The sequence below is a fragment of the Eleutherodactylus coqui genome, chromosome 8 (genome assembly GCF_035609145.1).
Source record: "Eleutherodactylus coqui strain aEleCoq1 chromosome 8, aEleCoq1.hap1, whole genome shotgun sequence".
NCBI lineage: Eukaryota > Metazoa > Chordata > Amphibia > Anura > Eleutherodactylidae > Eleutherodactylus > Eleutherodactylus coqui.
This window is the reverse complement of record NC_089844.1, coordinates 171,578,361-171,601,773: the sequence shown is the minus strand read 5'-3', so window position 1 is coordinate 171,601,773 and position 23,413 is coordinate 171,578,361. Positions and strand designations below refer to the sequence as shown.

The 23,413-nt window shown below is 45.9% G+C and overlaps 1 protein-coding gene and 1 long non-coding RNA gene across 3 annotated transcripts in view; one reads left to right on the top strand and one right to left on the bottom strand.

Moving 5' to 3' along the window:
* The window catches only part of LOC136577183 (uncharacterized), a 93,259-nt gene that overhangs the window by 23,178 nt on the left and 46,668 nt on the right, over positions 1-23,413 (bottom strand). The window contains exon 1 of one of the 2 annotated variants that reach the window (XR_010786444.1): positions 8,183-8,967. The exons of the other annotated variant lie outside the window; for it this stretch is intronic. This is a non-coding gene — a long non-coding RNA (uncharacterized lncRNA). Of the gene's footprint in view, positions 1-8,182; positions 8,968-23,413 lie in introns of those variants that run through there. 2 annotated transcript variants of the gene reach the window in all.
* LOC136577180 (nuclear factor 7, brain-like) overlaps positions 1-23,413 on the top strand; it is a 407,170-nt gene that overhangs the window by 342,348 nt on the left and 41,409 nt on the right. The gene's annotated exons all lie outside the window — the stretch shown is intronic.

The window sequence follows — 23,413 nt, the reverse complement described above, 5'->3', positions numbered from 1 at the left end:
TCTATCTCCATGAGAGTGTATTATAAATCCCCAGCCTTTTAGCCCCCACCTTTTTTTGAAAACAGACCCCTTCACAAAGTTAAAGGGTTTGTCTCGCGCCGAAACGGTTTGTTTTTTTTTTAAATAGCCCCCCCGTTCGGCGCGAAACAAACCCGATGCAGGGGTAAAAAAAAAAAACGGATAGTACTTACCCGAATCCCCGCGCTGCGGCGACTTCTTACTTACCTTGCTGAGATGGCCGCCAGGATCTTCACCCACGGTGGACTGCAGGTCTTCTCCCATGGTGCACCGTGGGCTCTGTGCGTACCATTGCCGATTCCAGCCTCCTGATTGGCTGGAATCGGCACACATGACGGGGCGGAGCTACGAGGAGCAGCTCTCCGGCACGAGCGGCCCCATTCAGAAGGGAGAAGACCGGACTGCGCAAGCGCGTCTAATCGGGAGATTAGACGCTGAAATTAGACGGCACCATGGAGACGGGGACGCCAGCAACGGAGCAGGTAAGTGAATAACTTCTGTATGGCTCATATTTAATGCACGATGTACATTACAAAGTGCATTAATATGGCCATACAGAAGTGTATACCCCACTTGCTTTCGCGGGACAACCCCTTTAAGCTTTTATCCCTCAGTCTTTATGTCAGGAAGCTGCAGACCCCCACCTTTTTTTTGTTTTCACAACAAGACAGAGCGCAGGAGACTGATGCAAATTATTAAAAAGCTTTATTGAGAACACGTGCGAATACATAAATGAAAAAAGTTATAGAAATAATATATAATTATTACACAATGAACTTTAACACAGATATAGTCGCATTTTTTACAATGATTTACAAATTTAACCAGGCAGTTTGAAGCTTTGGTAGATTCCTCTTTTTAGGCAGCAAGGTGGCCTGTGTCCCACTTGGCGGTGTGGAAGGATAAGGGAGGCTTTTTCTCTGTGGGGTAGCGTGTGCTGAATCGGCGTTCAGGTCCATTTTCAGCGCCTGCAGAATTTCTCTAGTGCCGTGGCTGCCAATGACCGTAGAAGGCATATTAATCTCGGCCATCGATCGCATAAAAGCGTCCCAACCCAGAGGGTAATTTTTCTTGGTAGCGCTATGGCTCTGCATAGCATGACGGATCAGGTCCAATATGTTGGACCCTTGAACGGGCTGCCCTTTGTATACGAACTCCTCATGCACGGGGAATAAAATAGGGTGCAAGACGGGGTACTCACTTTTTAGAGGTGATTTTTTTTGTGAATATACACAGCTGGTAAGACTGGTGGAAACAAACCCGTTCTCAAGCGCAGCTCCTCCGGCGTATTACCTCTTAAATCTACCAGCAAATATCCATAAGGCTCGCGTGTCGCATCCTCAAATGCTTCTAAGAAGAAGCGCGTCTTTCCGGGGTACATCTGTCTCGCTAGTGTGACAATTTGCAATACATCACGAGGGGATCTGAAGAGAATCAAATACTTTGCATTTAAATTTATCGTTCGGCTTTTCTTTTTCTTTTTTTTAATTAAAGGGGTTGTCCCGCGCCGAAACGGGTTTTTTTTTTTCAATAGCCCCCCCGTTCGGCGCGAGACAAACCTGATGCAGGAATAAAAAAAAAAAAACGGCCAGTACTTACCCGAATGCCCGCGCTCCGGCGACTTCTTACTTACCTAAGTAAGATGGCCGCCGGGATCTTCACCCACGGTGCACCATGCGGTGCACCGTGCGGTCCATTGCCGATTCCAGCCTCCTGATTGGCTGGAATCGGCACACGTGACGGGGCGGAGCTACGAGGAGCCGCTCTCCGGCACGAGCGGCCCCATTCAGAAAGGAAGAAGACCGGACTGCGCAAGCGCGTCTAATCGGGCGATTAGACGCTGAAAATTAGACGGCACCATGGAGACGAGGACGCTAGCAATGGAACAGGTAAGTGAATAACTTCTGTATGGCTCATAATTAATGCACGATGTACATTACAAAGTGCATTAATATGGCCATACAGAAGTGTATACCCCCACTTTGTTTCGCGGGACAACCCCTTTAAAGTATTTTTTATTAAACTTTTTTTCACCTTTTGCATATTTTAAAACATTTTTAAACATACCTTTGCTTTCCCCCCCTTCCCTCCCCCTCCCACCCCCCCTGAGATCTCTCTCTCAACGCTCAGCTCTTTTGATAAACTGTCTCTGAATGAACACAGTCTTTTGTCATAAACAATAACAGTTCCTGTAATGAATATTTGTTTGCTTCTTTATCCTTGATGTTGCTTGTCTTCTTGCTGTTTTCTTTTATTGGTTCAGGGTTAGACTTTTTTTGCTACATACAAGGGGCGGTCATATACCTTTTGCCCATTGTCTGGTCTCTCTCTCTCCAATCCCTCCTTTCTTATCCTAACCCATTGGACCTTTCCACTTTATTTTATTGTATAGCGAGTCTGTAAATTATTCTGCATTTCCCAATAAATTTTATATATATCGATTACATACGTTGTTATGTCTTATTAAATCCCCGGTTTACTGGTGCCTCCCCACACGGCTCACCATCCCACTCCCTATGTATTTGGTCCATCATTGCTACTCTGGGCGTGTATCCATCTCAGCCATATGTCCTGATATTTTTGACTGGTCTTACGCTTACTGTATATACTCCTTTCCCACGGTAAAATTTGGTTGACCTTGTTTTTGAATTCTCCCAGCGTGGGTGGTTCTTCGTCTAGCCAACGCTGAGCTATTGTTTTTCTGGCTATGTACAGTAGTCTGGCTACCGCCAGTTTTTCATGGTCATCCAACGCTAGGTCTTGTATGTATCCCAGAATGCACACGTATAGTGTAAAGTCCATACGTATGCCAAATGCCGCATTTATTGCATTTCTTATTCCTGTCCAATATCTATGCAATTTCGGACATCGCCATAGCATGTGGATTAGGTCCGCCGTGTGGGTTTTGCACCTTACACATATCGGAGAGGCTCTCATTCCTATGTTGTGTAAGAAGGCCGGGGTGCGGTACACTCTGTGTATTAGAAATATTTGTGAGACTCTGTGTGACTCGCTCAGAGATAGCTTGGGTGTCATTTGTAGGATTTCCTCCCAGTGCGACTCCTCAATGGGCCCTATGTCTGCTTCCCACTTTGTTTTTGTTGGTAACGGGTTTCGTGCGTTATCGTTCGGCTTTTCTTACCTTGACAGAACACATTCTGCACAAGATATAAAATGCTGAGATTTCTGTGATGTACATACTTGGTAAATGCTTTTTCTATTTTGCTGTTTTCACTAGCGCTCTCCATAAGATCATCAACAATGGTCAAATTTACCTTGTCGGGCGGAAATAAGTCATCATCTATAAATGTCTTTGGAAGGCCCTCGATAAATCTGATGATAGGGAAAGAAGCAGTCAGTTCATCATACAGTTTTTGCCAGCAGGAGTAATACCACACAATGTTTTGGGACTTGTGTGATATATGTGTCTCGGCATTATGGAACAACTGCTTTACAAAGTAACTTTTCCCAGAGTTAGAAGGTCCGGCTAAAATACACGAGAAGGGGTGTTGCAAACGTGTGTCCATTATTTCAGCGCTAATAACCGAGATGTTATATTGTAAATTCGTCTAATAATCACCTCCTCACTCGGTTTTGCACTTTGTGTAGCGCACCTGCGCCAAAGACCCGATGCTTCTTATTTCTTACAAAGCCTGGTCAGGAAAAGAAGCAGACGAGTCATGATACAAATTCAGCCAACATAGATAAACTCAAACGATATTACAGGAACTGCATAGAATGTGTCAGACATGAACTAATAGCCGAAAGGCAATGTCGTAAAATCATCTAACAAGTATCTCTTTGTGTAAACGCATCTTTGTGTTTTGCGCAATGGTCTTGTTTCAATATCCCACTATTTCTTATTTCTCACAATCCCAGGCTGCTCTATGTTAATAGATTTCTGCGTTTCAGGGGAGGAATTGTGCTGATAATCCAAAACGAGATCTTTTAGGCTGTCAAAATTTACATGTTGCGTGTTGGCGACGTTTAGAGTTATGCCTTTAACTTTTAAGACGGTTTTACCCGTGTTCAGCTTGTAGCCGTAGGTTTTAGGCGCCGCAGACACAAACTCTGTGATGTATGTGTCATCGGGTATCTCACTGGTTAGCTCGCCCAGGTAATCGCCTAACGGCAGATTCCACTCGCCTTCTCGATGCACAAAAATGACCGAGTCTGTGTCGTGATAAAGACACCTCTCCTGCAGTCGGTCCAGAATAGAGTACAATTCCAGTCTGGCGTAAGCGGTTGGGAAACAAGCTATAAAGATGTTTGTGTTTTTGTTGATTTTGTGATGTTCTTTTGTGTATTTCCAGGTGATGTTGGCTGTCTCGTCATCAATAAAATTCAAACCTGAAATCTCATAGTAGGGGAGAAACACGTACTCAAAAAGCTCGTCGGGATTAGTCACGATGCTGGTACACGGAAGGTCAGGTTTCTGGGCAAATTTACCCCACAAGGAGTTAAAGAAAAGTTTGGAGATTTGCCTTTTAGCGGAATTCACAACCACATTGTTAGGCTGTAATTGTACACCTTCTCTTTCAAGAAAGGCGGCGATGTATTCGCGTTTCTTGACATCATCCGTACACCAGCTAGGGTAACCTGAGGCCTCCTGTTTATCATCCGTACACCAGCTAGGGTAACCTGAGGCCTCCTGTTTATCCCTAAGATGTAACTTAACGTAGGGTGCAAACAGATCATCCGAGGTTCTAGGAAAATGCCAGATTTCGTAGATGTGTGCTATCCTGTACCCTTTCTCTACGGCCATCTCTAGCTCTATCGTACACCAAGAACCGACAATAGCGCGGTCCTCCTCACTGTGTGTGCAGGGTTCTACCTGTGAGTTTAGAGCGCATCTGTAACAGAGGGGGGAACACCAACTTCTTGTTAATTTTCACGGGCAATACCGGGAAAAATAAATCTCTGGGCGGATATACTTTAACTTTTGCAAGGCCAAAGTGATTTTTGATGTAACCAAAATCTTTATAAATGATCTCAGGGTGTCCTACAGGATATGTTTTTGTTTTGTTGACAAAGGGGTACAGACTGGTGAAATCGTAGTAATTTATCATCTCCCCAGCTGCCTGCTTGTGATAGAGCTTTATGGCGTTAGTTCTCCCGCCATAGAGTGCATCAGGCGGTTCTAACGTAACTGGGAACTGCATTTTGAGAAGAAATGATTAAAGCTGTGGTTCCTTTTTAACCATTTCCTTCCACTCATGCTCCCACAAGACGCGCACTGTAAATCCACATTGTTGTAAGAAACGTTTCTTGGCTAGAAAAGTGTGATACAGCTGGCTGTAAGTGGTCTTAGTGAGTTTGTTTACATCCTTTTCATTGTAACAAGAGGGGCATCCGTGAAAATGACACCCCTCAAATTCAAAAGCGACGTGCTGACCGTTAACAAACGCATAGCCGTCCAAAAAATAGCGGCCCACCTGTTTTTCACCTCCTCTCAGAGCGTGTTGAATGTCAATGTTTTCTGTGTGAGACACGTTCATAAGCCACTGAATAGCGGGTGTCGAGTAACGTTTTTTTGTTTTGTGATAATTATCAGCAGGTACAATGGCTATAGTGTCTTTTGGAAGGAATTTAAACATGTACATAGCCATACACACAGATGCCAGAGTGATGTGCTGAAAAGGGTCAACACATATCGCCGTCGGAACCTTATTGCGCCGCTCCATACAGTATTTTAAAACAGGCTTTTTAGTCATTTCCATGACTCGATCTCTGTAAAGCTCGCATGCTTGTCTCAAAACAGCAACATCTTTTTTGCAATAATTCTTTAGCTCTGCTTTAAAATCAAAAACATCTTTTTGCGACTCATACCATTCCATAAACTCCTTTTTCTCATCAGACATCATGTATTCTACCCCATAATATTTAACATCAGGTAGGAGTCTGATGTGCAAAACCGAGTGAGGAGGCGATTATTAGACGAATTTACAATATAACATCTCGGTTATTAGCGCTGAAATAATGGACACACGTTTGCAACACCCCTTCTCGTGTATTTTAGCCGGACCCTCTAACTCTGGGAAAAGTTACTTTGTAAAGCAGTTGTTACATAATGCCGAGACACATATATCACACAAGCCCCAAAATATTGTGTGGTATTACTCCTGCTGGCAAAAACTGTATGATGAACTGACTGCTTCTTTCCCTATCATCAGATTTATCGAGGGCCTTCCAAAGACATTTATAGATGATGACTTATTTCCGCCCGACAAGGTAAATTTGACCGTTGTTGATGATCTTATGGAGAGCGCTAGTGAAAACAGCGAAATAGAAAAAGCATTTACCAAGTATGTACATCACAGAAATCTCAGCATTTTATATCTTGTGCAGAATGTGTTCTGTCAAGGAAAGAAAAGCCGAACGATAAATTTAAATGCAAAGTATTTGATTCTCTTCAGATCCCCTCGTGATGTATTGCAAATTGTCACACTAGCGAGACAGATGTACCCCGGAAAGACGCGCTTCTTCTTAGAAGCCTTTGAGGATGCGACACGCGAGCCTTATGGATATTTGCTGGTAGATTTAAGAGGTAATACGCCGGAGGTGCTGCGCTTGAGAACGGGTTTGTTTCCACCAGTCTTACCAGCTGTGTATATTCACAAAAAAAATCACCTCTAAAAAGTGAGTACCCCGTCTTGCACCCTATTTTATTCCCCGTGCATTGTGGTGAGAAGATGTCTGAGAGAATCCGTCGTAATTGGAGTCTCTTAAAAAGGCTGGTGAAAGCAAAACCCAACATCAGAAAATCTATTTAACGCAACGCTAGCAATGATTTAGTTACAGCCATAGCGGAGATCGCTTTAAACATTTTAAAAGGTCGTATACCCCTAAAAGAACGTCAAAGAAATGCGTTTAAAAAATGGCGGCGCGCTATAAGACGTTTGGGTGATAAAACCCTGACCGTAAAGAAAAAGAGGCGTATAGTCAATCAGGCCGGCGGTTTTATAGGTTCACTCTTGGGTTTTGCAATACCGATAATTACGAGTCTACTTGCGAACCGATAATGGAACATGCAGAGAAAATGTATTTGGTTCCTAAACACGAACTGAACAAAATAAGGCAAAGTGTTCCTACAACCCCTGACATACGACAGGCTGCTATTCATCGCCTTGAAGACGAGATTAGCTCAGTTTTACAGCGTAGCGACCTACCGGATGATGTGAAAATTAAAAAATACACCGCTGTTTTACAAAGATACTTGGTTCATGCTATACAGGCTGCAAAAGAGCTAACAACTTTAAACATTGTAACTCCGAGTGATACTGGTCATCAGCAATTGTCAAATGCCGAACCTGTTAATAGAAATGCTGTTCATGAAATTGTAAATCATGTCAATCCCCGTTTCAGAAAAAATGCAGAACTTTTGCTACACAGGTTATCGCAGAATGGTGATATTACATCGTGGAATGCTAAGGAGGAGTTCGTATACAAAGGGCAACCCGTTCAAGGGTCCAACATATTGGACCTGATCCGCCATGCTACGCAGAGCCATAGCGCTACCAAGAAAAATTACCCTCTGGGTTGGGACGCTTTTATGCGATCGATGGCCGAGATTAATATGCCTTCTACGGTCATTGGCAGCCACGCCACTAGAGAAATTCTCCAGGCGCTGAAAATGGACCTGAACGCCGATTCAGCACACGCTACCCCACAGAGAAAAAGCCTCCCTTATCCTTCCACACCGCCAAGTGGGACACAGGCCACCTTGCTGCCTAAAAAGAGGACTCTACCAATGCTTCAAACTGCTTGGTTAAATTTGTAAATCATTGTAAAAAATGCGACTATATCTGTGTTAAAGTTCATTGTGTAATAATTATATATTATTTCTATAACTTTTTTCATTTATGTATTCGCACGTGTTCTCAATAAAGCTTTTTAATAATTTGCATCAGTCTCCTGCGCTCTCTCTTGTTGTGAAAACAAAAAAAAGGTGGGGGATCTGCAGCTTCCTGACATAAAGACTGAGGGATAAACGCTTAAAGGGGTTGTCTCGAGGAAGCAGTGAATTTTTTACAAGTAGAGTGGTGCTGCGTTCTAGATTGGTTTACCCAATGGTTCGCAAGAAAAGCAACAAAAATTTCCAGTGCACCACAAAAGGTGTGAAATCAAATGAGATTCCAAAGGTGTACCTCAGGTCGATGCTTACCTTTAAGCCAGTCCCACACATTGCAGTGAGTGCCATCATCTCCAACCTCCTCAGATATGTCCCAAAAAAGGAGTGGTTATTCCTCCCGCTTATCAATATTGGTCATCAATGCATAACCAGTTCTGCTTCTACATTTCCATAATATTCTGGAACAATCTACAAAATACTCAAACCTTGTATTAGTAATTGGTTTATTTTTTATGCTCAGATGCAATTTTGTTCTGTGGGATCTAGTGAATAAAAAAAAAATAAAGAGTATTTTCAGACTGTTTAGTGGTTACTACAAAAAAAGATAAAATTAGGTCAGCACTACCAAATGTAAATATATCTCAATAGAAATATATAGGTGCACATTGAATAATGCAAGGTACTTGGTATATAATTCGATCGAATTACATTGGCCCATCTACCAACGTCCAGGTGACCAAGCTCAGATGGGTCCTAATGCTAATACCATTTGGTAAATCTCAACCTGGAAAAGTTGGCTTCCTACCTCTCAGAATGCTCCTTTCATGGGACTAAGCCTACAAAGAAAACCAGGGAAGGTAGGATACCATTCATATGTTCCAGTAGGAGGAACAGAAGGTAAATGGGCAGCAGGTGTGCACGACCAAGTGAAGGCAGCCAAAACTTCACAATATTTGTAAAAAAAAAAAAGATAAAATAGGTCAGCACTACCAAATGGAAATGTATCCCAATAGAAATACATAGGGGCACGTTAAACAATGGCTGCAACATATAGTAGAAGCAGAAACCAAAAATGGCAACAGTACGCAAAATAAATTTACTAACAGAGATATACATACCTATAATCAATACTCTAACCACATTACATAATGCAAGATTCTTGGTATATAATTCGATCGAATTACATTGGCCAATCTACCAGCGTCCAGGTGACCAAGCTCAGATGGATCCTAACGCTAATACCAGGTGGTAAATCTCAACCTGGGAAAGTTGGGTTCCTACTAGAGATGAGCGAGCACCAAAATGCTCGGGTGCTCGTTACTCGAGACGAACTTTTCGCGATGCTCGAGGGTTCGTTTCGAGTAACGAACCCCATTGAAGTCAATGAGCGACCCAAGCATTTTTCTATATATCGCCGATGCTCGCTAAGGTTTTCATTTGTGAAAATCGGGGCAATTCAAGAAAGTGACGGGAACGACACAGCAACGGATAGGGCAGGCAAGGGGCTACATGTTGGGCTGCATCTCAAGTTCCCAGGTCCCACTATTAAGCCACAATAGCGGCAAGAGTGGCCCCCCCCCCAACAACTTTTACTTCTGAAAAGCCCTCATTAGCAATGGATACCTTAGCTAAGCACCACACTACCTCCAACAAAGCACAATCACTGTCTGCATGACACTCCGCTGCCACTTCTCCTGGGTTACATGCTGACCAACCCCCCCTGCACGACCCAGTGTCCACAGCGCACACCAAACTGTCCCTGCGCAGCCTTCAGCTGCCCTCATGCCACGCCACACTCATGTCTATTTATAAGTGCGTCTGCCAGAGGAACCGCAGGCACACACTGCAGAGGGTTGGCACGGCAAGGCAGCGACCCTCTTTAAAAGGGGCGGGTCGGTAGTCCACAATGCTGTACAGAAGCAATGAGAAATCCAATCCTGTGCCACCTCCATCTGGAGCTGCACACGTGGACATAGCAATGGGGAACCTATGTGCCACACACTATTCATTCTGTCAAGGTGTCTGCATGCCCCAGTCAGACCGCGGTTTTTTATAAATAGTCACAGGCAGGTACAACTCCGCAATGGGAATTCCGTGTGCACCCACAGCATGGGTGTCTCCCTGGAACCCACCCGCTGTACATAAATGTATCCCATTGCAGTGCCCTGGACAGCAGAGCTAACGTCAGATGAAATGCAGGTGGGCTTCGGCCCACACTGCATGCCCCAGTCAGACTGGGGTTCTTTAGAAGTGGACACAGATGCATTTACAACTCCCTGTGGACCCACAGCATGGGTGGCTCCCTGGAACCCACCGGCGGTACATAAAAATATCCCATTGCATTGCCCAACACAGCGGATGTAACGTCAGCTGTAATGCAGGTGGGCTAAAAATTAATTTGATTACACTGTAGGCGAGGGCCCACAAAAATTGCTGTATCAACAGTACTAATGTACATCAGAAAAATTGGCCATGGCCAACCAAGAGGGCAGGTGAAACCCATTAATCGCTTTGGTTAATGTGGCTTAATTGGTAACTAGGCCAGGAGGCAGCCCAGTAAAAATAAAAATTGGTTGAGGTGAAAGTTTCAACGCTTTAATGAGCATTGAAACGTATAAAAATTGTTTAGAAAAATTATATGACTGAGCCTTGTGGGCCTAAGAAAAATTGCCCGTTCGGCGTGATTATGTGAGGTTTCAGGAGGAGGAGCAGGAGAAGGAGGAGGAATATTATACACAGATTGATGAAGCGAAAAGGTCCCCGTTTTTGATGGGGATACAGAACGATGCTTCCATCCGCGGGTGCAGCCTACGTATTGCTTAGGTATCGCTGCTGTCCGCTGGTGGAGAAGAGAAGTCTGGGGAAATCCAGGCTTTGTTCATCTTGATGAGTGTTAGCCTGTCGGCACTGTTGGTTGACAGGCGGGTACGCTTATCTGTGATGATTCCCCCAGCCGCACTAAACACCCTCTCTGACAAGACGCTAGCCGCAGGACAAGCAAGCACCTCCAGGGCATACAGCGCGAGTTCAGGCCACGTGTCCAGCTTCGACACCCAGTAGTTGTAGGGGGCAGAGGCGTCACGGAGGACGGTCGTGCGATCGGCTACGTACTCCCTCACCATCCTTTTACAGTGCTCCTGCTGACTCAGCTGTGACTGGGGAGCGGTGACACAGTCTTGCTGGGGAGCCATAAAGCTGTCAAGGGCCTTAAAGAGTGTTGGCCTGCCTGTGCTGTACATGCTGCCTGATCTCCGCGCCTCCCCTGCTACCTGGCCCTCGGAACTGCGCCTTCGGCCACTAGCGCTGTCGTATGGGAATTTTACCATCAGTTTGTCCGCCAGGGTCCTGTGGTATAGCAACACTCTAGAACCCCTTTCCTCTTCGGGTATGAGAGTGGAAAGGTTCTCCTTACACCGTGGGTCGAGCAGTGTGTACACCCAGTAATCCGTAGTGGCCAGAATGCGTGTAACGCGAGGGTCACGAGAAAGGCATCCTAACATGAAGTCAGCCATGTGTGCCAGGGTACCTGTACGCAACACATGGCTGTCCTCACTAGGAAGATCACTTTCAGGATCCTCCTCCTCCGGCCATACACGCTGAAAGGATGACAGGCCAGCAGCATGTGTACCCTTACCAGTGGGCCAAGCTGTGTCTTCCCCCTCCTCCTCATCTTCCTTCTCCTCCTCCTCCTCCTCACCGCGCTGAGATATAGACAGGAGGGTGCTCTGACTATCCAGCGACATACTGTCTTCCCCCGGCTCTGTTTCCGAGTGCAAAGCGTCTGCCTTTATGCTTTGCAGGGAACTTCTCAAGAGGCATAGCAGAGGAATGGTGACGCTAATGATTGCAGCATCGCCGCTCACCACCTGGGTAGACTCCTCAAAGTTTCGAAGGACCTGGCAGATGTCTGCCAACCAGGCCCACTCTTCTGAAAATAATTGAGGAGGCTGACTCCCACTGCGCCGCCCATGTTGGAGTTGGTATTCCACTATAGCTCTACGCTGCTCATAGAGCCTGGCCAACATGTGGAGCGTAGAGTTCCACCGTGTGGGCACGTCGCACAGCAGTCGGTGCACTGGCAGATTAAAGCGATGTTGCAGGGTGCGCAGGGTGGCAGCGTCCGTGTGGGACTTGCGGAAATGTGCGCAGAGCCGGCGCACCTTTCCAAGCAGGTCTGACAAGCGTGGGTAGCTTTTCAGAAAGCGCTGAACCACCAAATTAAAGACGTGGGCCAGGCATGGCACGTGCGTGAGGCTGCCGAGCTGCAGAGCCGCCACCAGGTTACGGCCGTTGTCACACACGACCATGCCCGGTTGGAGGCTCAGCGGCGCAAGCCAGCGGTCGGTCTGCTCTGTCAGACCCTGCAGCAGTTCGTGGGCCGTGTGCCTCCTATCTCCTAAGCTGAGTAGTTTCAGCACGGCCTGCTGACGCTTGCCCACCGCTGTGCTGCCACGACGCGCGACACCGACTGCTGGCGACGTGCTGCTGCTGGTGACACATCTTGATTGCGAGACAGAGGTTGCGTTGGAGGAGGAGGAGGAGGAAGGTGCTTTAGTGGAGGAAGCATACACCGCCGCAGATACCACCACCGAGCTGTGGCCCGCAATTCTGGGGGTGGGTAGGATGTGAGCGGTCCCAGGCTCTGACTCTGTCCCAGCCTCCACTAAATTCACCCAATGTGCCGTCAGGGAGATATAGTGGCCCTGCCCGCCTGTGCTTGTCCACGTGTCCGTTGTTAAGTGGACCTTGGCAGTAACCGCGTTGGTGAGGGCGCGTACAATGTTGCGGGAGACGTGGTCGTGCAGGGCTGGGACGGCACATCGGGAAAAGTAGTGGCGACTGGGAACTGAGTAGCGCGGGGCCGCCGCCGCCATCATACTTTTGAAGGACTCCGTTTCCACAACCCTATAAGGCAGCATCTCCAGGCTGATAAATTTGGCTACGTGCACGTTTAACGCTTGAGCGTGCGGGTGCGTGGCGGCGTACTTGCGCTAGCGACGGCTGGACGCTGCGCTGACAGACATTGCTGGATGGGGCCGTGGACAGCGGAGGTGAGGGTGTGGGTGCAGGCCAGGAGACGGTAGTGCCTGTGTCCTCAGAGCAGGGTTGGATCTCAGTGGCAGGTTGGGGCACAGGGGGAGAGGCAGCGGTGCAAACCGGAGGCGGTGAACGGCCTTCGTCCCACCTTGTGGGGTGCTTGGCCATCATATGTCTGCGCATGCTGGTGAGGCTGGTGGTGGTGGCTCCCCGGCTGATCTTGGCGCGACAAAGGTTGCACACCAATGTTCGTCGGTCGTCTGCACTCTCAGTGAAAAACTGCCAGACCTTTGAGCACCTCGGCCTCTGCAGGGTGGCATGGCGCGAGGGGGCGCTTTGGGAAACAGTTGGTGGATTATTCGGTCTGGCCCTGCCTCTACCCCTGGCCACCGCACTGCCTCTTCCAACCTGCCCTGCTGCTGCCCTTGCCTCCCCCTCTGAAGACCTGTCCTCAGTAGGCGTAGCAAACCAGGTGGGGTCAGTCACCTCATTGTCCTGCTGCTCTTCCTCAGAATCCTCGGTGCGCTCCTCCCTCGGACTTAATGCCCTTACTACTACCTCACTGATAGACAACTGTGTCTCATCGTCATCGGCCTCCTCACCCACTGAAAGGTCTTGAGACAGTTGCCGGAAATCCCCAGCCTCATCCCCCGGATCCCGGGAACTTTGCAATGGTTGGGCATCAGTCACGATAAACTCCTCTGGTGGGAGAGGAACCACTGCTGCCCAATCTGAGCAGGGGCCCGAGAACAGTTCCTGGGAGTCTGCCCGCTCCTCAGAATGTCTCATTTTCATGGAGTGAGGAGGCTGGGAGGAAGGAGGAGCAGCAGCCAGAGGATTCTGAGTTGCAGCAGTGGACGGTGCAGAACTCTGGGTGGACGATAGGTTGCTGGAAGCACTTTCTGCCATCCACGACAGGACCTGCTCAAACTGCTCATTTTCTAATAAAGGTCTACCGCGTGGACCCATTAAATGTGCTATGAATGTGGGGACGCCAGAAACGTGCCTCTCTCCTAATCCCGCAGCAGTCGGCTGCGATACACCTGGATCAGGAGCTCGGCCTGTGCCCACACCCGGACTAGGGCCTCCGCGTCCTCAGCCGCGCCCACGTCATCTAGGCCTACCCCTACCCCTCAGCATGCTGTATTACCAGGAATGCAGAAACACAACACTAATTAAATGTGCCGCTTATTGGCCTGTGGTTGGAGGCTGAGTTCGCTTACGGAACGCCAGGAAATAATTTGCCGCAAGCCTGCTGTAACACTTAGCTGGCTGCGTATTTATCTGTAGAACTACTACACCCAGCAGACACAGACCCAGAACACTGAGCAGAGTGACAGGCAGGCCAAATAGATTTTTTTCCTATATTTTTTTTCCAAAGGACCACTGCGTATATTCAATCTATAATATATGTCTTCTGGCCCTGGACTGTGTGACGGAACTGCAGTGTTGCACTGTTATTAACTGCAACAGACCGGTGATTTCAGAGCCAGGAAATAATTTGGCGCAAGCCTGCTGTAACACTTAGCTGGCTGCGTATTTATTTGGAGAACTACTACCCCCAGCAGACACAGACCCAGAACACTGAGCACAGTGACAGGCAGCCCAAATAGATTTTTTTTCAAGATTTTTTTCCAAAGGACCACTGCGTATATTCAATCTATAATATATGTCTTCTGGCCCTGCCTACACAATTCTCTCCCTGGAGTATTACTGCAGGGCACAATGCTCTGCACGGCCGATATACCAAAAAAAAAAAAAGTGCAACACTGCTAAAAGCAGCCTCCACACTACTGCACACGGTTAGATGTGGCCCTAAGAAGGACCGTTGGGGTTCTTGAAGCCTACACTAACTCCTAACGCTCTCCCTGCCTCCACACTTCTGTCCCTGGACTATTTCTGCAGGGCGCAATGCTCTGCATGGCCGATATACCAAAAAAAAAAATGTGCAACACTGCTAAAAGCAGCCTCCACACTACTGCACACTGTTAGATGTGGCCCTAAGAAGGACCGTTGGGGTTCTTGAAGCCTACACTAACTCCTAACACTCTCCCTACAGCAGCTCCAACACGATACCACTGTCCCTCAGCTATGTCACAACGCATCTGAGGCGAGCCGCGGGAGGGGCCGATTTATATACTCGGGTGACACCTGATCTCCCCAGCCACTCACTGCAGGGGGTGGTATAGGGCTGGAACATCACAGGGGGAAGTTGTAATGCCTTCCCTGTCTTTCAATTGGCCAGAAAAGCGCGCTAACGTCTCAGAGAGGAAAGTGAAAGTAACTCGAACATTGCGTGGTACTCGTTACGAGTAACGAGCATCTCGAACACGCTAATACTCGAACGAGTATCAAGCTCGGACGAGTACGTTCGCTCATCTCTAGTTCCTACCTCTCAGAATGCTCCTCTCTTGGGACTAGAAAGAAGTTGATGTAGGAAGCAGTTGCGGTGCAAATACAAAAGGTCTTTATTCCTCCCAAAGCATTAAGACGTTTCGACTCAAGGAGTCTTTGTCAAATATACAAAACATGTGAACAGCAAGCATATATATAGCAATCCACTTACAAAGTGGACCTATCACAGAACAGTAAATAACAGCAAAATTAAAATCACCTGTAATCGTATTGTCATCATGGCATGCAATGTGGAACTGCACAGTAGAGCGCAGTGCACTTCCGGATCTTCAAGCTGGTCACCTGATCAATCGTGATGTCACAAAGTCCATTAGAACTATGTGTATGGCAAGTGGAATAGGCAGTCACATGGGCGGGCGTCCTGCATCGCCTCCGACGTCATCGCGTCAGTGATCACATGATGGGGGCGTTCCTCGTCAGCCGCAACGTCATATCTGACGTTATCACGTCCTTAGTCACGTGATGGGAGCGTATCTCGTCAGCCACTACATTGTCTCATCAGGTGATGTGTGGCTGATCTTATGTTGCTAAGCAATGGACCGCCTCACATATCCTCCCTAGTGGGCGTCCCCACCCATTCAGTTTCAGTGTTAAACGTATCTATTGTATATAACCATAGAATGTGGGTGGAACATCAGCTTATAATATAATGCCATTTGTAATGAGGAGATATGCAACATATATATGCAAAGATAACATATGCAGACCTTGTTGTTATATCAAATACCAGAGGTCTGTGTAAATATCATGTGTGTATATATATATATATATATATATATATAATGTGATTACCACATTCATCAGTGCTTTTTGATCGGGAAAATCCCTCAAGTGGAATACCTTATAGATATACATAACCATCAATAATGATTGATCAGTAAGAAAAGCATCTGGTAACCCCATCACATACAACTAGTTAGTTAAACATATTGAGGATGTAATGGTTCAATCCAATATATATACACGTTGCAAAAACAGCAAACAAGGATGCATAAATGTAAATACCATGTGCAGTTTCACCCATGCCATGATGACTCGACGAGTATTCTGTGAACACAAAAAACATATATGTGAATTAAAAACAATAAAAGATGGCATAACAGATGTGTACAAAAGTCAACACTTTTTCACAGAAACATAGTGGCATTATATTCATGGTTCAGGCCTTAGGTGCCATAGTGTCCAATGTAAATATCCACCGTAGTTCTTTTTTTAACAATAATTGTAATCTATCTCCCCCCTCGGCATCTCAGGGACAGAATCGATGATTCGAAATTTTAACTGACTGACTGTATGACCCGTCTCGTAAAAGTTACGTGGTACCGGTAAGTCAAGTTTCCTCGTTCGAATCTAGCTCTTGTGGCTGGAAATTCTATTTCTAACTTCTTGAATAGTTTCACCAACATATTGTAAACCGCAGGGGCAGGTGAGTAGATATATAACGAATGTTGAAGAACATGTATAGCTTCCCTTGATTTGAAAGGACTCCCCAGTGTGTGAATGAAAGAATCTATCACCTTTAACTAAATTGGAACAGCTGGAGCATCCCATGCAGGGATAATTACCCCTTTTGGTCGGGAGAAAGGTTTTTAATCCCCTTGGGGGAACATTCTCAAAAGTGGAGCGACCTAGCATGTCATGCAGATTTGGACAATGTTTATAAGACAAGATGGGGTGTTCCGAAAAGTCTTGCACATTGAGTGAAACCTGTAAGACGGGCCAATGCCTACGCAGAATAGCTGAAATGCGCCTACTCATGGGATTATACATAGATATGAACGGAATACGTTCGTTGCTGGTGACGCGCTCACGAGACACCAAAAGAGTCTCGCGAGGCATCATTTTTGCTCTCTCCATTTTGTCAAAGACTAATTTTCTGGGATAACTCCTCATTAAGAATTTACGGCACATCTGAGTAAGACGCTCATCTATTTTATCTTCATTGGTTATGCGTCTCACCCTCAGGAGCTGACTCCATGGTAGGGAGTAGAGATGAGCGAGCACCAAAATGCTCGGGTGCTCGTTACTCGGGACGAAAATTTCGCGATGCTCGAGGGTTTGTTTCGAATAACAAACCCCATTGAAGTCAATGGGCGACCCGAGCATTTTTGTATATCGCCGATGCTCGCTAAGGTTTCCATTTGTGAAAATCTGGGCAATTCAAGAAAGTGATGGGAACGACACAGCAACGGATAGGGCAGGCGAGGGGCTACATGTTGGGCTGCATCTCAAGTTCCCAGGTCCCACTATTAAGCCACAATACCGGCAAGAGTGGGCCCCCCCCCCCCAACAATTTTTACTTCTGAAAAGCCCTCATTAGCAATGCATACCTTAGCTTAGCACCACACTACCTCCAACAAAGCACAATCACTGCCTGCATGACACTCCGCTGCCACTTCTCCTGGGTTACATGCTGCCCAACCCCCCCCCCCCCCCCGCACGACCCAGTGTCCACAGCACACACCAAAGTGTCCCTGCGCAGCCTTCAGCTGCCCTCATGCCACGCCACACTCATGTCTACTTATAAGTGCGTCTGCCATGAGGAGGAACCGCAGGCACACACTGCAGAGGGTTGGCACGGCTAGGCAGCGACCCTCTTTAAAAGGGGCAGGACGATAACCCACAATGCTGTACAGAAGCAATGAGAAATATAATCCTGTGCCACCGCCATCAGGAGCTGCACACGTGGGCATAGCAATGGGGAACCTATGTGCCACACACTATTCATTCTGTCAAGGTGTCTGCATGCCCCAGTCAGACTGCGGTTTTTTATAAATAGTCACAGGCAGGTACAACTCCGCAATGGGAATTCCGTGTGCACCCACAGCATGGGTGGCTCCCTGGAACCCACCCGCTGTACATAAATGTATCCCATTGCAGTGCCCTGGACAGCAGAGCTAACGTCAGATTAAATGCAGGTGGGCTTCGGCCCAAACTGCATGCCCCAGTCAAACTCGAGTTTTTTATAAGTATACACAGGCACGTACATCTCCCTAATGGGAAGTCCATGTGGACCGACAGCATGGGTGGGTCCCAAGAAGCCACTGGCGGTACATCAATATATCCCATTGCAGTGCCCAGCACAGCTGATGTAACGTCAGCTTTAATGCAGGTGGGCAAAAAATTAATTGGATTACACTGTAGGCGAGGGCCCCAAAAAATTGGTGTACCAACAGTACTAATGTACCTCAGAAAAATTGCCCATGCCCAACCAAGAGGGCAGGTGAAATCCATTAATCGCTTTGGTTAATGTGGCTTAATTGGAGGCAGCCCAGTTAAAATAAAAATTGGTTCAGGTGCAAGTTTCAACGCTTTAATGAGCATTGAAACGTATAGAAAAATTGTTTACAAAAATTATATGACTGAGCCTTGTGGGCCTAAGAAAAATTGCCCGTTCAGCGTGATTATGTGAGGTTTCAGGAGGAGGAGCACTAACGGGAAAAATGACATCCGCAGGTATTTAACTACCTGCTGGTGTCCAATGCATCCCTATGGGGCACGGATCCGCATGCGGGAGAAACGCTGCGGATTTTAGGCCCGTGGACATGAGGCCTAAAAAGTGGCGCTCTGTGCGGCTTCATAAGCTAGTTGAGGTGCGGCGGTCTCACACAGAAGGCGCTCAACAAGCTGCTCCTGTAACTGCAGGAAGGCGAGCGTTTTCGGGGCTTCTTGTAAATTACGTATTACAGGTAGTGATCTGAATAACGCCGGGCTCATGCAGCCATATGTGGGATCCGTTTCTGGAGGCCCGCGGCGGATCCCAGCTGTGAGCCTGGTGTAAGGAGAAGAGAATTCCAGATCTCGTTTAGAAGTCTGGGCCCAGGAGAAATACAAAATCACACCAGCCTTGTTGCGGTATCAAATGATTTCTAATATATTCAAAAGGTGCATGTGGTTTATATACCATAAATGACATCACAGGAAAAGTACATACCTCCAAGATTAATAAGAATACATGATATGCTAAACATTTTAGTTGTACCCTAAGTTACACCTTTTAAGGTGTAACTATAACATACAATGAAACAGTTATGAATTCAGTGAAAAGGAATGCAAGGGGGGGTCTGGGAGACTTTCTTATCTTCTGTCTTTCTCTATTCGGACCATTTAATGGTATAGAAAAGGTTTTGTTTAATCCCTTCACTACTTATACTAGCATCATGCTATATCTTTCTAGTCTACAATCTAATAGAAAAACAATTAACTGATACATTGATCTACAATTTTCTTTACATTCCCCACTTTAGATCAATACATCAACACAGTATCTTAGTAATACTAGGTCTCAAATACATATATAAAATAGCTCCACCACAGACCCCTGGCTTCCTAAGGCCCAGAGCTTTATTAGCAGAAGGTCTGGGTTCACACTTCAAGACTAAGTATGTAATTATTTCATATAAAATTATTACTTTGATCCATATATATATAAAGTCATTCCACCAATTGTATTCAAAATTAGGCTTGCCCCCAAGAGAATCTTGGCCTTGATTTTTTTATCCAATTGATGCTTCTTTCATCATAAAAAAATTATTGTCTATCATAATATAAAATCTTACTTATCGAAGTGTCAATCAGTTATTTAGAGCAATCCTCCAGTACACAATTATAACACACTGGAATCAAAATGTCACACTTTAAAATCCTCAAAGTAAAATGGCACTTTCTTCATAGAACTTTTACCCATCACTTGTCATACAGAGGTGGACACCTGACCCAGTAAGGCATCTTGTTCTTCGTCATCTTGTATATTTTGGAACATAGTTTTGGTGATGGAAGTGTCAATAAGGTTTTGTAGCAGGATACGACCAAACAGGAGAGAGGACCAGCACACAGGAAACTTTGCAAAAGATCGTCTTCTTTATTTCCCAGCAAAATGCATACAAACTGCGACGTTTCGACCCAATATAACAGGTCTTTATCAAGCTTGTCAAGCAATGTAAACATTGGCGTCAAAGGAACCATTCAGAGAGGTGTTCCTAGTTCTCTGGACATAGCCCTCACTATTACCCTTTGAGGTCATGAGGTGCACAGGTATTATTAGCTGTAACAAGGCATAATCCCCACCAGGACACAGACACGTACCCGGCACCTGTTTTAGCCGCCTGTCACCACATGTCTGCATGTGCTCTTTGTTACTCAGGTCATAGCCCAGAAAACAACGTGCCCTTTACGGTTATCCTTTCCGCACAGTATCCCTCAGGCAGTCTCCTTGGTCCTATTACCAGGTAGCGCGAAGCAAGTATAATCCCAGGATCGGAGACAACAGCAAGTGGTATTTGGTCCCTGCCCACCGGTAGAAACAGCAAACTACATGTATAACACAGATCACTTATCTGTGGGGTGTAGGTCGAGTTAAGAAGCTTAATCACACATTTTACATTCATCACAGCTTGAACACTTGTCATTAACTTTCATCCATCCGTGCGGTCATCTTTCTATCTCATATAAATATTAATAATATAATTCTCTATACACAATGTTTGCATAGCATAAAAATTCACACAACTACTACTACTACAATCATCTGCAGAGTTGCTTGATCCTGCAACCTAAACAATCCCCTTCTGGAATTTCTCTTATCAAGGAGAGGTGATGGAGTAATATGAACAAAGCTTTACCTGTTTCTTGACTCCTACAGCTAACTGCAATATCATTGTAACATTTTCCCTTAATAGGAACACTCAGGACTCACATTATCAACAACTTATTTGTTTTCCCTCTTACATGACATTATAACACTGAAGACAAAACAGTAAACAATCAAACTCATTATAGACCAATCACAGAAATGACATGTACATAGATAACAGCAAGAATGTTCTGAATGAATTGCAGAGAAGGGCTTATATATTTAAGCCCTTCCCGACAATTCATCCAGCGCTGTCCGGCAGCCCATTGCTTTCAATGGAGCCGGCTGTATTGCCGGCTCCATTGAATTCAATGGGCAAACATCGTTCTTCTCTGCCACAGCTGTTACAGCTGTGGAAGAGAAGAATGATTTGTCTTCTATATGTTCTCAATGGGGTCGGCGCTGCTGCCGCCGGCCCCATTGAGCGCATATAGAGAAGAGAACAGGAATCTCAGATTGCAGATAGGTGCGATCTGCGATTTCTGTTCTATAATTTATCGGACGAGCGCATAAAAAGTGCTCATGTGTCCGATACCATTGCAAAGCAATAGTTTTAAGAAAAATCGCCAGACGCATGCGCATATCGCGCGAAAAAATGCCCGTCTGACTAAGGCCTTACAGTAAAGAACCTTCGGTGTTGGTGATGAAACCTTCTTTCTTTTTAACTTAGAGAATGTCCTCTTGTTACCATCGCAGTCCTGGGTATTCACAGATCATGGGAGAGATCCTTGTATTGTACCCTAAAGTATTTATAGAGTTATTTGGTCGCCCCTTCATGACTTTTCTAGCATGAATAATCCCAAGGTATTCTGATCCTTCCATTCCATTTATTAAATTATTTGCCTTCTTTGAACCCCCTCCAAGCACTGCAACATCTTTCCTGAGCACTCGTGTCTGGAACTGTACACAGTATTCCATGTTAGGCCCAACAAGAGCCTTATACAGTGCAAGAATAATGTTCTCGTCCCTAACCCCTATACCTCTTTTAATGCACCACAAGATTTTGTTTGCTTTTGCAGCAGTTGACTGGAATTGATTGCTCCAGTTAAAGGGGTTGTCCCGCGGCAGCAAGTGGGTCTATACACTTCTGTATGGCCATATTAATGCACTTTGTAATGTACATTGTGCATTAATTATGAGCCATACAGAAGTTATCAAAAGTTTTATACTTACCTGCTCCGTTGCTAGCGTCCTCGTCTCCATGGTGCCGACTAATTTTCGGCCTCTAATGGCCAAATTAGCCGCGCTTGCGCAGTCCGGGTCTTCTGCTGTCTTCAATGGGGCCGCTCGTGCAGAATGCCGACTCCGTGTAGCTCCGCCCCGTCACGTGCCGATTCCAGCCAATCAGGAGGCTGGAATCGGCAATGGACCGCACAGAAGCCCTGCGGTCCACAGAGAGAGAGGATCCCGGCGGCCATCTTCAGCAGGTGAGTATGAAGACGCCGGACCGCCGGGATTCGGGTAAGTACTACCCGGTTTGTTTTTTTAACCCCTGCATCGGGGTTGTCTCGCGCCGAACGGGGGGGGGGGGGGGGGGGTTTAAAAAAAAAAAAAAAAAAAACGTTTCGGCGCGGGACAACCCCTTTAAGACTACATTTAACTAGTAACCCCAGGTGTTTTTCCATATCACTTTTTCCAGCAGTACCCCATTTAGTGTATATTGGTGACATCCGTTTCTCCTGCCCATGTGCATAACCTTATATTTATCAATGTTGAACTTCATTTGCCATTTTTCTACCCAAGTCCCCAGCTTAACCTGGTCCATTTGCAGCCGTACATTGTCCTCCGTTGTATTAATTATCTTCTATAATTTCGTATCATCTGCAAATATTGATATTTTACTGTGAATTCCTTCTATCAGGTCATTGATAAAAAAAAAATATTGAACAGAATAGGGCCTAAAAATGAACCTCACTAGCAACGGTAGCCAAATCAGAGTACGAACCATTAATTACCACCTTCTGCTTTCTATCTCCCAAGCCAGGTCTTTATCCAACTGCATACGTTTTTGCCTAGACCGAGATGTCTCATTTTATATATAAACCAATTATGCAGCACGGTGTCAAATGCTTTAGAAAAATCCAGATATTACAAGATCAATAGTCTCTCCTGAGTCCAGCCTAGAGCTTACTTCATTGTAGAAGCTGATCAAGTTGGTTTGACATGATCGTCCCCTCATGAACCCATGTTGATGAGGAGTTATACTATTGTTTTTATTCCGGTATTACAGGATGGCATCTCTCAGAAAACCCTTGAATATTTTCCAATTATTGAAGTGAGACTGACCTGTAGTTACAAGGCTCTCTTCCTGACCCCTTTTTGTGTATTGAAACCACACTGGCAATATGCCAATCAAGCGGTGCAACTCTGATCTCAATAGAGTCCCTAAATATAAGAAATAGCTGTCTGTCTATCACATCACCTAGTTCCCTTAGAACCCTTGGCTGTATCTCATCTAC